Below are 12,070 nucleotides of genomic sequence, written 5' to 3'. Positions count from 1 at the left end.
TGAAGTGAGAATAGCTTCAACGTAAATTGTTGTATCAAAAATGGATCCATTAAACACTGATGCAGACAGGGAATTGTAATTAGATAAGAGAAACAGTGTGAAACAAATAATTGTTGAATCTAAGAAGTCGTGGGAAGATTTTGGTAATAACCTGGAAAGGCTGGGTAAGGCGACAGGTAAACATTTGCGGACAATAATAAAGGGGAAAAGGAAATGAATAGTGTTTTGGCTAAATCAGGTGAAATCGTGGTAGATCCCAGGGGATCACTGGACAGGTGGGAGGATTATTTTTATTCTGCCTCTTCGAACATTTTCGTTAGACAGCACCCATCAAAAGTGGATTTTCCGCACTCCCTACATCTTCCCGATTTCCCAATAAATCAATGCATGGTCGTTAGAGAACACATCACTCGAGTGCATTTTCCCCCATCACGGTCCCCATAACCAAGAATCCGGAACAGATACAACACCTCCTCCACTCAGGATCCTTTGAGATTACCTGTCGAAAGTAAAAATATGTCCCCTTTACCGTTCCCATTTCCCATAACCTCAGTTCAGATATTCCATTATTCACTTTAATTGTCGTTGGACAGAACCTCTCAAGCGTGCATATTTTCCCTCCATATTTTCATCAAACCAGAGCAAATAAAGGACTATTTCGTCATTAAGTATTAGACAACATCTCTAAAAGTGCATATTTCCCCATGTGCCAATATGCACAACTACTGGCACTTATCTATAATTTTGACATAATGGCCACCAATGGTCAATATAGCCTTAAATCACTGTTATTAACCCTCTCCCGCCCATAGCGTAGTAATGCGTAGCGCGAAAGCTTAGGGCCTCCCGCCCATAGCGTAGTAAAGCGTACTTGTACTTCTAGTCGCATGTATGAGCCATCTATCGGCCGATAGACAAATATAACTTACTGTTACTAGCATGTGCACTTCCTAGAGACCAAAGATATTAGTTTTCTTCTTTTAAAACCTTAGCAGGCGTATTAGAACACGAAATACGGAAGGCAGTGACATATTGTAAACACGTCGACGTTTAATTCGCGTGAAAATATTTTATGCGATAACGACATTGAACGTTTGGTGAACGATAATTCTGACTGTGAAACTTTTAGTAGGAACTCAGTGAAGTGGAAAGTGAAAATGAAAGTGACGATATTTCAGGAAATGACGACTAACACATACGTGACGACATAGATTTTAGGCCTAACTTTCACTGGACAAATACATTGCCTTACGTCGAACCGGCGGACTTTACTGAAGAGGCAGGACCTTGTCATTCTCTTCCTGTGGCTAGTACAGCATTAGAGTATTTCTCCCTTATATTTGATGAAAACATTTTCGATTTAATTGTTCATTAGTTTTTGTACAATATACAATTTTATAAATATCTGCATTATCATAATGATGGCTGAAAAGATTTGCTTTAATTCTGGGGAAAACATGTATTTTAATATGGGCGGGAAAGGGTTAATAATTATGTAAATTATGTAAAGATACAATTCATTATAATGACAAGGCATATCTTTACATAATTAATAACAGTATTGACACTTATGGTAATGATATTCCCTCTAAAAGTGAGTATTTCTCATATACAATCGCTGTTTCCACCAAAGCAGAGCACCATCAGCTCCACTCATGTTCGTTGAACAAAAAAAAGTCTCAAAAATACATATTTCCCTTCCTTTCACGGTAATCCGACAATAAACCTCTGAAATCGATATTTCCACAATATCATACGCATTTTCCTTCAGAATGGATTTTACTTGGCCAATCACCCACTGAGTTGCTACGACATTCCTTCCCTGGCCTTGTACTGGCTAATAGGTATCTCTTTTGAGCATTGAAAAAGTATTTAAGTATGTAAGTACGGTGAAACTCAGTGAACCATTATGAAACAAATGCTCAGCCATCGATACTCAGCGTCAATGAGAACCAAAAGAATATTCCTGTCAGGGTTGTGGTTATGTAGTATAATTATTCTTTCTACTCAAGAGAAAGACATCAAGTTTTACAGAATTAGAAAACTATCTGATCTATTCATAAACTGAACCTGCAGCAAAGATCATAAGTGTATGCTGGAAGTTGATATATTACTCACTGAATATTTCACAACATATTTGCCGGTTTTGCTCTTTTTGTTATAAGTAATGTTATGTAAAGGTAAATGATGAGTTTTCACATCTGTTGGGCAAAATGATTGGTAAAATTACGAAATCAAAAAATAATCTCTCTAAATGATACTCAGTGGTACTGAATGGTATTGTTAAGTGATTGTGCTATAAGAGACAAACCAGAGATAATAACTACATTCCTTTTCCCCTAACACACACGAATAACAGTTGAATAAAGAGAAATAGAAAGACACCTTAAACCCCATCGCTGGAATATAGAATACGTTACTAAGGAAGGTCGGTGAGGTAAGTGGAAATATGCGAGACTAATTCGTTCTCTCCATACTATGAGATTACTGGACGAACGTGAAGAAGAAATTATGAGTCTTGAGAAAACTCATTTTTCGACTTTAATAGTTCAATGTTGTTGTTGTTGTTGTTGTTTGAGTCATCAGTCCATAGACTGGTTTGATGCAGCCCTCCATGCCACCCTATCCTGTGCTAACCTTTTCATTTCTACGTAACTATTGCATCCTACATCTGCTCTAATCTGCTTGTCATATTCATACCTTGGTCTACCCCTACCGTTCTTACCACCTACACTTCCTTCAAAAACCAACTGAACAAGTCCTGGGTGTCTTAAGATGTGTCCTATCATTCTATCTCTTCTTCTCGTCAAATTTAGCCAAATCGATCTCCTCTCACCAATTCGATTCAGTATCTCTTCATTCGTGATTCGATCTATCCATCTCACCTTCAGCATTCTTCTGTAACACCACATTTCAAAAGCTTCTATTCTCTTTCTTTCTGAGCTAGTTATCGTCCATGTTTCACTTCCATACAATGCCACGCTCCACACGAAAGTCTTCAAAAACATCTTTCTAATTCCGATATCAATGTTTGAAGTGAGCAAATTTCTTTTCTTAAGAAAGCTCTTCCTTGCTTGTGCTAGTCTGCATTTTATGTCCTCCTTACTTCTGCCATCGTTAGTTATTTTACTACCCAAGTAACAATATTCATCTACTTCCTTTAAGACTTCATTTCCTAATCTAATATTTCCTACATCACCTGCCTTCGTTCGACTGCACTCCATTACTTTTGTTTTGGACTTATTTATTTTCATCTTGTACTCCTTACCCAAGACTTCATCCATACCATTCAGCAAGTTCTCGAGATCTTCTGCAGTCTCAGATAAAATAACAATATCATCGGCAAATCTCACGGTTTTGATTTCCTCTCCTTGGACTGTGATTCCCTTTCCAAATTTCTCTTTGATTTCCTTTACTGCCTGTTCTATGTAAACATTGAAAAGGAGAGGGAACAAACTGCAGCCTTGCCTCACTCCTTTCTGGATTGCTGCTTCTTTTTCAAAGCCGTCGATTCTTATCACTGCAGACTTCACTGTTATCTTCATCTAATTTTGATGTCGGGGTAGCATTTGTACTTGTTTGATCACAACACTCTTGAGAACTAACCGGATAACATGGTTTATTTCTCTTGATTACCTAGATATATCTGCGCACGGCGGGATGAGCTCTAATATAAATGCCTACCCCTCTGTTCTATCTATTATATTGTATTTTCTCTTGTGCACTGAACTTTGAAATTACTTACGATCAGAGTACCTGGGCACAAGTTACTGTCCTCATTTATTGAATAATATTTGGAATACATTTTGGCACTAACTAAGTGTACATTCATCCCACGTGCAGTAAATTTTAATCCACATAAGCTGCAGACAGCAGTATTGCTTCTCCTAGATGTTGACACAGTTGGAGGTTATTCTCCAGAATAAGCATTCATTTGAAAAGAGTGAAGTGAGAATATGGATTATAGGTGAGAACTTTCAAAAACACTCAGCTGATTTTAAATAGATTTAACGTTTTCATTAATAACTCCTATGTTATAGCTGTCATAGGTTGGCTACTAATCGGATATAAAATATATGCATTATATACATAAGCTTAGACCGCACCAGCACTGATGAACCGCAATATTATCAAATACATCTGGTTGAGACCATCAGTACTATTTTAAACAGGATAGATAAACAAATAATTTCTCCGTATATATTGTAATGTCAGCATGAATTATCAGCTGATCGATATTTCACGATTAACTTTGTAGTTTACGAATTATATTTGCAAACGAATTTCATGTAATTACAAACAGGTCCATAATATTTCATTCCTGCTGTTTCTTATGTATATCTTATTGATGTAGACTACATGAAATAAATTTGAGAATACGGATAAAATAGCAAAGTTTACCTTTCCTTGTAAATAATACTAGTATTTAATTTTTTACTTAAAAACTCAAAAACACGATGCCTTGATTTAGAAACACAAAATAAGACCTGCAAATACTGAAAATTGGACCCGAAGACGCCTTTGATAGAGATCTCTTCCGAGAAATAGAGTGACGAACGGGATAAATGAATGGATGAAAACCATAACTGTATAACTGACATTTTTATAAAAAAAATGATTCAAGTGAAGGATGTAACTCTGGGAAGATGTATCCTTTCACCAGCAAAGAGATAGAAGTGATAGCGGTAATATTCTGTGCTCTAGTGATGGGTGGTATAACTACAAATAGCATGCTTTATATGAGTGTTAAGATGTTTAAATGCCTTTTTCTCTGAATGACCAAAATGCTACTTATACTGTTGTGGTTATCATCCATTCAAATGGAGATAAATAACCGAAAAGATGACATGGTATCCCTTGGACAGAGAAACGCAAGCAGGCACTCTCACAAGGAATTAGGGACTGAGCTCAAATGAAAACAAATTTCTCTGCCAAATGTTACAAGACTTAACATGGCCCCCAATGGCCCCAGCGAATAAATAATAATACCAGTATTTTATATGCATTCAGAATTGCAATATTTCCCATGAGGATATATTTAAACCCCTAACGGAACTGTATAAGTGATCACGAAATACGTCAACTCACTAAATGTTGGTATTACTTCTAATCCCGTGGAGAAGAATGATATTGATTTAGTTTCAAAAATATCCGTCCAACAAAACAGGAATGAGCTAAATAACTGAATATTCTAATGGATAAAATTCGTGCGTACTTGTATCTTGCACCTTATAAAAGTATCGACCTGAGATTGAGATATAAAAATAAAAGAATGTTTGATCCATCTATATACTGTAGCTAAGAGGCTTTGCCCAACGCTACTTAACTAAGTGAAGGATTTTAGGGACAACGGACACCAAACCACCAAATTTTGCAATAGGCACTGAGGAAATTAGACTAGCTATATTTGATACCATAAATCATTATCCGCCCGCTAACCTCGTGCCACAGCAAAATTGTTGATCAGAAGATCTTATGCTATGGAATTCTTATAGCTATCAGTTAACTGAATCATCGTTGGAACAATAGGTGGCCCCACAAAGCATGCTGTAGGAAGAACTGAGAATACTAATAAGAAACCCCCTTTGTGCCATTTGTATAACTATCCAAAGAAATGTTGATAAAAAGAAATGGATTTAACTGTTATTAAAACAGAATGTGGGCGTCTTTAAATTGAAAGTGTATGGAATAAATCTATAAAAAGCTGAACAATTGAAGATTTGCGTACTTTTGACTACAGTTTTCTCATCAGAGCAGGAAGAGGAACAACTCACGAGGAAAATTGCAAGAAAGGATAAGAAGTTCTAGATATTGTCCCTGAGGACAGGAAGAAAAATCGTGAATGTCTTGCATATGGAGGTAGGCAACTTTAATCAAAGTTGAATTCATCTGCTGATTTTTTGCATAGTGTATTCGTAACGGCAACTAATACAAAAAAAGCTCCTGGTGATGCATTTCTTAAGGGAATAGAATATAAAATTTCGTTATTAACTTTGTTCTCATATCATCAATTGAAGATCTCCCTGGAATAATTACACTGATATTCATAAAAACCAGAACACCTTGAAAGACTAGAGATAGGAAGTTCATATTCACAGCACATGTGCATTAGTATGTTTTAAAGAAATGATTAGCATTTAAACCATGTCGGCACTCAGGTTCAAGGTCCACATCGATATCTCGGCGCATCACAACTGACTGGTAAAATGTGCCTGCGGCTCTCGTTGTCGCTATAAACCGTATGTAATGGATCAGTGTGACTTGAGAAGACGTGCATGATGCCTCGGCGAGGTATGCGAGAACCGTGATTTCAAATGAGTGAGTTTGAAAAAGGGCGCATTATTGGTAAGAGGAAACGTGATGCATTCATCCCGAAAATTCTTGCTGTTTTGAGATGAAGTCTGTCGGCAGTGCAACGTGTGTATACGGAATGGTTCCCAGAAGGCCGCAGAACACGATGAGATGGGTCTGGTCACATCAGCCTTACTGCTCCCCGAGAAGATCGACACCTCATCCGGATTCCAATGCAGCACAGATCTGGTTCCTCCTGGGCTCTGGCGCAACAGTGGAACAGTGTAACACATCGTACACTATCAGGAGTGACAGTCAGTCGCCGTTTATTACGGTCAGGGTTACCGGCGCGTCGTCCACTTCGCCTACCGTTGACTAGTGTGCATAAACATGCTAGACTAGAATGGCGTATGGGACGACATCAATGGGGACAGGAATGGCAGCATATAGAGTTTTCGGACGAGTCCAAGTTCTTTTTGCTTTAAAATTATGCCACATTTTTGTACGCCGCAGACAGGGGGAGGGGCATCACATTAAATACATTCGCACAAGACATACAGCGCCAACTCAAGGCCTTATTGTGTGGGATGCTTTTGGGTACAACCACAAATCACAGTTGATGCGTGTCCAGGTCACTGTGATCAGTTTGACCTATGTGAATGACATCCTGCGACCCGTACCCATACCCTTTCTGCACGACACCCCAGACGCCATATTTCAACTGGAAAATGCGCAGTCACATGTTGATGCACGAACACTTACCTTCTTTTTGTCACAAGATGTCAGACTGTTGCACTGGCCACCCTATCACAGGACTTTTCGCCAATCGAATATATGTGGGATATGGTGAAAGGCCGGGTGCAGCGCTGTTGATCCAATGCCAACCACCAAAGGTGAACTATGGAACCAGGGGAATGCAGCATGGTTGGCTATACTCCTGGAGGCCATTCGTGCCTTATAGGCGTCGATGCCATCACGCATGGAACAAGTAATCAGTGCCCATGGAAGACAAAATCCCTACTAAGCAACAAACAATACGCTGAACCTACGTGACTGAAATGCTAATAGTTTCTGTAGAGCATACTAATGAACATTTCCTGTGAATACGAAGTGCCTATCTCTAGTCTTTCAAGGTGTTCTTTTTTTATGAACATGGGTGTATGTAACCAATAAATCAGTAATTTTTCAGGAGAGAAGAAAATTATATTTTGTGTTTATTTCATGGAATACACTACTTGAACCAATTGCATGTACAAGTTTACAAATTATTTCATCTATTAAAAAACAATATGTTATTGTTATATAGTAAGGTTTTAAAAATAATGTATGAATTTGCAGTGATGGGCGCAATGGAAAATAATCCACGTGTATGTCTTACGTTTGTATATAACAGAAGAGAAATCCTTTACGTGCGTTTGTGAACAAACATTATAGCAAATAATAGTAATCTAATAATTAAAATAACAACAAAAACAATAATGTCAAGCAATATTTCAACACATAGATGCTATTTCGTCTGTGGTTTATATTTAAATGATCTATTACACCAAACCAAGCACTATCCACCATCATGACTAATGTTCCATCCACGGAGGACAAAAAAAAGTTCTGCTGGCTAGAAATCAGCTTGAAGTTCAAATGTAAGACAGAAGATGACACCGTTGAAGATACACTCTATTTCCATTGAAATCTCATTTTTCAAAATCCTTTTGGTTACATCCTTATTACGGGTAGGTCTTCAATTATGAAATGTCCTCTTTCCAGTGACATACCGTTATTTACTTTGTAAGCACTTGAGGTTCAGATAAAGTCGGCATGTATGTGTCTCAATGGGGAAGTCTCATAAGGCCACTGATTTCTGAAAACCTTCAGTTCGTACCTTTTCCTGAATTGACAAGGAAATCTCTCCAAGGGCAAATTCACATTTCAACCTCGAGTGTAAATAACCTAATCTAGTCCAGGATTCCAAAAACAGAGGTTATGGCTGTAGAGACATCGTATTTTGGTGTATCGGATGTTCTTGCAACTATGAACAATGGTTAAATAGCAGGATATGAAGCCTTCAAGAGGATGGAGTTATATGCTCGATTTAAGATTGTACATTTAATTATACCGATCAGTTAAGAACGTGTTAGGACTGCTAATTGACTTATTAGGAGCATAGAAATGTTAACAAGTTACACTAGAAAAACTAAAAAATTGAAAAGATTACTGAAGAAGATGATCCATCATATGCAGCAGGATTGTAAATGGTTATTTCATTGTCGCCTGATTCCAGAAAAATTACACGAACTTGCTTCAAATGTTAGGGAGTTTACCAACACCCTCTTCTTACCTTAACCCGGCCGCCTTCAAAATAAATCATTTGTTCATGTTACATAAACACAATCGTCAGAAGAACTATACAAATATTACCATGAAAAACGTCAAAATGAAATCAGGATGAATTATATTTTAAATTGTCTTTCTCGTATTATGACTATTCCATCCAGTTTAACCAGTAAAACATTCACTCCCGGACCCCCAGTATATTCCAACAAAAGCAGTATTTTAACATTCTGGAGTCCCTTAAGTTATTTAGCTAAAATTAAGTATGCAGCCCTATTTTTGTATTTACTGTAGATTTAGCTGTCAGTTGAAAGTTACTACAGGATATGCTGGTTTAAATTAGTATAACATTCTTGTCTTATTGGCAAGATACATATTATTTTATCATTCATTAGTGTAATATGAAGAGTGAAATGAGATGTATTTTCATCGAATATGAACTTATGCAAGTGAAACCTTCATCGTGGGGAGAGCGTTTCATGACGTTACGTTTTGAAACATTCGTATGTTCTTAAATCTAATAGTAATTGTGATGAAAACTCAGTGTGTATTCTAATTATATTTGTATATACATGTGGTAGAAGTTTTGGAATATCAAATTTCACTCTCAAGTCCCTTAAATTATGTAAACTACATGTTGCTTATGAAGTGAATCATCGGAAAGCTTCTGAAATTGATAGCGAGGAATAATGATCACTTACTTGTAGTAGGCTGTTTGTTTTATTTTTCTTCCTCTGCGACTTCCCTTAGTCACTTCTTGTTATTTTTGGAACTCGACGGTGTATGTTTACAAGGTAAAATGAGCGTTTATTTTTCACACTTTTCATTGATCTTTCTCTTTCTATCGTTAATACTTTTATTCCTCGGTGGTTTGGATTTCTTCTATGATAATACCGTACATACGAGATGATGATAAAACGTTTTTCACTCCATCACCAGCACTGTTAAAACATTTAGCTAGTAATAACATTTATATTTTTTTAAGCGTTTTCCTCGGAGAGATTCTATGTCCACTCATTGAATTGTATATTTTATTCCAATCCATATACCACTTCTTTTTTTTTTTTCAATCGGAGTTAATCTTAGTAAAGGATACTCCTTTTCTTCTACCGTATTTCCCACGCCTGTGGGGGTCGCGGTTGCGAACTGTGTCGCACGTGTGGATTTGGCCCTATTTTACGGATGGATGCCCTTCCGGACACCAACTCTATACAGAGGGATGTAATCACTTCTCCATGTTTCTGTGGTGGTTGGTAGTGTGGTGTGTTGTCTGAATATGAAGAGGAAGATGTTGGGACAAATACAAGTCCCCGAGCCAGAAGAATTAATCACACGCGATTAAAATCCCAGACCAGGCCGGGAGTCGGACCCAGGACCCTCTGAACAGAAGGGCTCAATGCTGACCATCCAGCCAAGGAGTCGGACAATCTCTGTAAAGGTTAATGATGAATGTAAATAAATAAATAAATAAATAAATAAATAAATAAATAAATAAATAAATAAATAAACAAATAAATAAATAAATAAATAAATAAATCAAAATACGTGTTATCAGTGTTCGATGTTTTCGAACAGTTTACGAAAGCCCCTAGACAGGCGGAAAGTAAACTCTTCTACAATGTGTAAATTTTTCGATAATGTGGATTGTCTTGGTACTCATTTATAGGATTAGCTGTACGCAGCACAGACTCAAAAGTCTGCCCATAAGCGCATGTTTCGTTTCTATTTTTTGTTGTCTTTCTGACATTGAACGTAATTCATGTCATTCCACACAAATCGTACGTATCATTTTCGCATTAACTGTCATCCAAGATAGATAGGTTAATAAATAAATACAAAATAGGTAACTTAATAAATAAAAAATAATAAATAATGTACTTCAATAACAGCCTGTCCAGATGCCTAGTGGTAGATATCCTCTCTCCTACCCGGAAGCGTCGGTTTGGTTTCTCTACGAGTTCATTAATTCTTACCTGGATTTGAGGACTGATTCAATGCCCACTCAGTTTATGTGAGAACAATTCAGGAGAGAGCTGATGATGTGGGAACTGTCCCAATCAAAATTCCAAGAATACCTGAAGAAAAGCTTCGTCAACCTCATCACGGTTCCTCGCATAATCTGGAGGTATTCGGGCTGACCAGCGGCCGCTTGGTACCCCAAGGCCCACCGGGGCTGTGGGCCTGAGGAAATAAATTAATAAATTAAAGTAAAATGAAATAATTTAATTAACTATATAAGTAAGTTTAAGAATAAAAGCACACTTCATGTATCATTCATCAATAAAAAGAAAAAAAACATTAAATTGAAATATTACTTTTTTTCGTGTATATATATAAGGTATTTCTTCGGCGTTTGTGGACATGTTAAGGTGTTACCGTTGCTTTCCTAACCCATTTGTCTTTGTGTGTGCTGAATATATTTGCCATAATAGCGTCTCCCTTCACTGACTTGTTGGCAAGCTCTGGAATACCTCGCCAGCCCCTCCTCTGCTCATCTACTATATATTGGAAGGCACACAATTTGTCTGCTACTGTTCTCCCAGAAGCTACAGAAACAACTCATCCAAACATGTTCAAGCTGGTGAGTAAGACATTTGATCATATTTACTTTTTCTGGCACGGCGCAAATAAATGAGAGTAATTCAAATAAATGTTGAGGATAATGCGAAGTTATATTCATTTTATTCATTTTTAAAGGGAACAGTTTATCTTATTTGTCTGGTTTAACTTGACAAAGTTAACTCTTCGATGTCATCTTCGGCACAAAAACTTTTTTTTTTTTTTTTTTTTTTTTGCTAATGGCTTTACATCGCACCGACACAGATAGGTTTTATGGCGAGTTTGGGATAGGAAAAGCTAGCAATTGGAAGGAAGCGGCCGTGGCCTTAATTAAGGTACAGCCCCAGCATTTGCCTGGTGTAAAAATGGGAAACCACGAAAAAGCATCTTAAGGGCTGCCGACATTGGGATTCGAACCCACTATTATCCGGATGCAAGCTCACAGCCGCACGCGCCTAACCGCACGGCCAACTCGCCCGGTGGCACTAAAACAAGCTTAGTAGTAATTTAAAAATAATATTTATCATGTTTAATTGACAAGAGTGATAAGTGAACTTATAAAATAGTAACAGTAATAATTTCAGTCTCATTGACCGAGCGAACTGATCTTCAGTTCAGAGGGCCCCGAGTTAGATTCTCCTCCGGGCCGAGAATCTTTGCTGCATTCACTTAAATCCTCTGCTTTGAAGAATGGACATTTTTGTTCGTATCAAAACTTCATCATATATACATAACACATCACCCTGCAGACCATCACAGAAAAAAGCAACAGTGAATACATCTCCCCACATTGTTTTGATACCAGGAATGGCATATGAGGGGCTTCGTAAGTAAGGCACAGTCATATGATTCACTTCACGTAGGGATTCACACACAAAAAAATAATTTAAAA

Source organism: Anabrus simplex, chromosome 3 (genome assembly GCF_040414725.1).
Source record: "Anabrus simplex isolate iqAnaSimp1 chromosome 3, ASM4041472v1, whole genome shotgun sequence".
NCBI lineage: Eukaryota > Metazoa > Arthropoda > Insecta > Orthoptera > Tettigoniidae > Anabrus > Anabrus simplex.
The sequence above is the reverse complement of the archived record's forward strand: the minus strand, read 5'-3'. Positions refer to the sequence as shown.